The sequence below is a fragment of the Cervus elaphus genome, chromosome 24 (assembly GCF_910594005.1).
Source record: "Cervus elaphus chromosome 24, mCerEla1.1, whole genome shotgun sequence".
Lineage (NCBI taxonomy): Eukaryota > Metazoa > Chordata > Mammalia > Artiodactyla > Cervidae > Cervus > Cervus elaphus.
The window spans coordinates 25,066,967-25,071,909 of record NC_057838.1 but is presented as its reverse complement, the minus strand read 5'-3'; positions in this window follow the sequence as shown (position 1 = coordinate 25,071,909).

Here is a 4,943-nt window from a genome sequence, read left to right as displayed (position 1 = left end):
AGTGGCATATTTGGGGGTGACATATTTGACTTCACATAGTAATGATATCTCCATTCTGGAGCACCCCTCAGGGGCCAGCCATAGCTTATATGTTTGGCCCTGGTTGGGGTTATGGGAGTACCCCGAGCTCCTTTTTTAAGTGTCAGTGGCCTGAGGTTGAGTCTGCCCCAGAACTGAGTACTCACCTTCACGCAGTAGGCATTTCCACTGCTGGTGAAACTTGTCCTCACGCTGTGTTATCTTACGGTGGGTGCCTCTGCATCTCTGCCCCTATGTTTACTGTCCATTCTATTGATTCCAGCTTCTGCAGGAGGAGCCTAGGGACTGAGATGTTTGCCAAAGACAGGCTGCTTTGGCACTCACGGGCATATGGAGAACTCTTAAGGGGAAGCTAGGAGGACTTCTTCCCCTGCCCCAGGAGAAGTACTCCCGAGTTAAGGGTGAAGGTAGACTGTTAAGATGCTTCTCTCTTTCTATCCTGATACCATTCATCCCTGTTCCCTGCATAGAAGAAGAATTTACAAAATAATGCATTATTCCTCTTATTTTTTTCCCTGGCATTAAAGTTTGGTTTAGCATATCCATTTTGGAACCAGGCTGGGGACACCTCTATTTTAGTTTCTTGATGAGCAAAGACACGGTAACATCCATATGATCTCCACCAATCTCTGTCTTCTTCTTAGCTACTCTCAGGTCCCCAGAAGCCACAGCTCCTAAAAGAGTCCCCGAACCTGCCACACCAGCATTCCACTTATACTAAATCCGACTCTCAGATCAACCCTACGGGTATTTTGGACAACTTTCCCAAGATCCACATGGCTCCTATGAGGCAGGACTGGTCCCAGTCCCGGTTACACCATCCAGGTGGACACCAGTGCCCCTTCTCTTACCTCCATCATTCTTCTTCAGAAACAGAGTGAGCTACCCAAAACCATCAGGGCAGTCAGAATCAACTTCCTTCGCCTCTGTGCTGCCAGAAACCCTGGTTTCTCACTGTAGATCTTGTCCATGTCCACCCTTGTATTCTTTGGACTCTACACACATCTTGCCTTTTTTTAGGGGTCTCTACTCACTACATCCAAGGCAGTGCCTGGAAAGAAGAGGTAGTTCTCAGAAAAAGGCCAGATGAATTAAGACCCAACAGCTTAGAACCAAGAAGACATAAATGCCACCTTCTCTTCTGATCAGTTTTTGTCAGGGTCACATCCCAGGGAATTTGTGGCACCTAGAGGCTTTCACACAGACCCGAGTGAATCCCAACCCTGCTGCTTCTTTGCTGGGTGACCTTGAATGTTTTATTTCACCTCTGTAGCCTTCATCTTTCTCATCTGCACATGTGGAGTGATGATCCCTTTCTTAAAGGGTTAAAAAGATAAGCGATTTCCTCTGAAGACATCTAGCACCAAGAATGTGTTAATAAAGACACTCTATATTCTAACCACCAAAGTGATCCTTATCATTTTACCTTTGTGGTTTTCCATTTGCTAGGTACAAAAGTATTTTTTTAAACTTATTGTTTTGAAATAATGTCCAGAAAAGAAAGGTTGCAAGAATATAGAAAAAACTGCTATATTCTTCTCCAAGATTCACCAACTGTTAACATTTTGAAACACTTGTGCTAGCTCTCTCTCTCTATATATATATATATACATATATATATGTGATATATAGATATTTTTTCTAAATCAGCTGAAAATTTTGGCATCACATTCCTTTATGCATAAACCCTTCAGTGTGAATTTCTAAAAAACAAGGACATTCTCTTACGTCACCTTGGCACCATTATCAAGATCAAGAAATTTAACAGTAACATAGTATTACTCTCTAAGAAGTCTATTTTGCAATCTCACCAATTGTCAGATGATGTCAGGTGGCGATGATGTCAGGTGATGACCTTTATAATACTTATCAGCCCCTGGTTCAGGATCCAATCCAGGGTGGTGCATGGATTGTACTGTAAAGTCCTTTTACTCATCTTTGATCAGAAACTGTGCCTCTTCTTCTGGTTTTTAAGACACTGACATTTTTCAGAGGAATACAGACCAGTTATTTTTCAGGATGTCCCTCAGTTTGGATTTGTCTGATAATTCTCTGTGATTAGGTCCAGGTTAAATATTTTCGGCAGAAACACTACAGAAATGATGAGTCCTTCTCAGGGAACACATGATGTCCATTAGTCCCAGCACTGGAGATATTAATATTGTCCATTTCATTCAACTGTCTGCCAGTAGGAAGGTTGCTATTTTCCCCTTTGTTATTAATAAGCCATTTATGAGAGATATTTTGAGACCATGTAGACATCCCATTTCCCATCAAACTCTCAGGGCTACTGTTCTGGAAGCTTTTGTGGACAAACTTCTCTCAAAGATGAAACACTGAAGAAGGTCTGCACTGCCTTGGTTCAAGAGGCATGAATACTCATTTTCACCAGTTTCCTGTGAGGGAGCCTTGCGGTTAATGACTCGGGGAGGGGTGGGTGAGCTGGAGCCTTGTGGTCCAGGAGTTCTCCATCCTGCACCAGCACCAGCAAGAGGGTGGGACGGGAGAGGAGCCTCCCGCTGCAAAGTGGAGGCGAGCGAGAGACAACCCAAGGCTACAGGGTAGAGCGGGCCTCAGGTTCACAAAGGCAGAGGTTCTCTTCCTCTGCCCCTACAAGCGTGCTCTCCACCCATTCCTTCTGAGTATGTGAGACTCATCTAGTCTGGGGGTCTCAGCAGAGAGGCGCACATCACCGAAGCGTCCCCGGAGGGTTACTGTGACAGCCTTGTTTCATTCCTCTGACTGGGGAACGCCGGAGCTAAGCTCTTGTGTGAACAAGGAGGAAATCAAGTTTGAGTTTTCCAAACAGTATGGGAGAACCTGGGAGTCAAAAATCGCTAGAAATGGAGGGTGTCAAGAGTTTATCTTAGCATTCATAGCCTTTCAGGGAACTAGCATCATTACTCCAAGAGTTCCAGACCAGAGCAGTGGTATAGATTTGCTGTAAATGGGAGCTGGATCTCCAGTTCTGGTTTGACTCTGACCCTATTGTACAGTTGTCTAAATACACCTTGTTCTTTAAGGCCATTTTCTTTCATTTTGTGAAAAAAAAAAAAGTTATTAGAGCAACCTCCCCCCTCAAATATAGGCCAACCCCACTAATGAAGACTGAGGTGAAAACTCTTAAAAAACAATAGCACATGGAATGAAGCAACATACAATTTGTACATCTTGACCAAGTTGGATTTATCCCAGGAAAGAGAGGTTCCTTTTTCACGAGGAAAAATGAGAAGTGTGATTCACCACATTAACAGATTAATGGGGGAAAAAAATCTTCTGAGCACATGGTCATCTCAAAAGATGCAGGAAAACTGATAAAATTCAGCATGTATATGGAGCAAATGAAACTCTCCAACTCTGCTGGTGCGAGTGGAAATGGTTGCAACCACTTTGGAAAATAATGTGGCATTTTCCTACTAAAGTGAAGCATGCACATTTTCAATGGTTTACCAATACTACTCTGAGGTATATATCAAACACAAAAGCATATATTTCACTAAAGACATGTATTAGTGTTTCATAGCAGAACGATTCATAAGAGACTTACAGGAAACTACCCAAATGCCCATTAAACATAGGATAAATAGATTCCAGTATATTCACACAACAGCATACATTTCAGTGCTGAGAATATATGATCTACAATTGTACAAAATAGTATAGGTGAATATACTAACATAACATTGCACAGAAGCAGCCAGACACAAGGCTTCCCTGGTGGTCCAGTGGTTAAGAATTTACCTTGCAATGCAGTGGACATTCGTCTGACCCCTGGTCCAGGAGGATCCCATATGCCATGGAGCCCGCAAGCCTCAACTCCTGAGCCCATGTGCAGCAACTACTGAAGCCCATGTCCTCAGGAGCCTGTGCTCATAATAGAAGCCACTGCAATGAGAAGCCTGCACACTGCAACTAGAGAGTCGCCCCCGCTGGCTGCAACTAGAGAAAGCCAAGTGCAGCAATGAAGACCCAGTGCAGTCAATAATAAATATATAATTATTGAAAAAAAACAAAAGAAGCCAGTCACAAAGGCAGTACTATGACTCTCCTTATACAAGAGACTAAAAAACAGGTAAAACTAGCCTATGGTGTCAGAAGATTGGGTACAATTGTGGGTTGAGTAATAAGATGGAAAGGGGCATCTCAGGATCTGGTGATATGTTGTCTCTGGATCTAGGTGGTGGTCACACGGATGGGTTCAATATAGAATTGCATACATTTATGTTATAGGCATTTCCCACATGTGGACTACAGTTCATTTTTAACGTGAAAAAAAACCAACAGCAACTCTTCATTAAAAAATTCTTCAATATGGGGCTTCTTTAACCTGAAACTACAAAATCAAATCAAATATCCTTATCAATGAGGAAATGTCAAAACAGATCCCTCTAAAATTAGGAATAAGAAAACTATGCCTTCTCTACCACCACTTCTGCTTGGTACTGGAGATATTCACCTGTACAGTAAGTCAAGGAAAAGAAATAAATGGCATAAGGACTTGGACAGAAGACAAGATATCATAATTTATAGGAGATGGGAAGGGAAAACCCAAATGCATTCTTTTGGAAATCCAAAAGAGTCTACAGGTAAAATATTAAAGTTAGCAGTAAAATTACATAAGAGTGCAGAATGAAAAGTTGATAACACAATTTCATTGCATTTCTGTCTCTGCAACAAACATATATAAAATGTAGTTTTAAAAATGATTTTTTATTGTAACATCAATAAATATGAAGTGTTGATATATAAACCTCACAAAAATGAGGAAGAATCTTTATAGAAATATTATAAAACTTTGTTAAAAGACATAAAAGAATTCCTAAAGAGTTGTAGAGAAATATCCTACTTATGCTTTAGAAGACTATATATTAAAAGATATCAGTTCTCCCCCAAACTGACTTAAG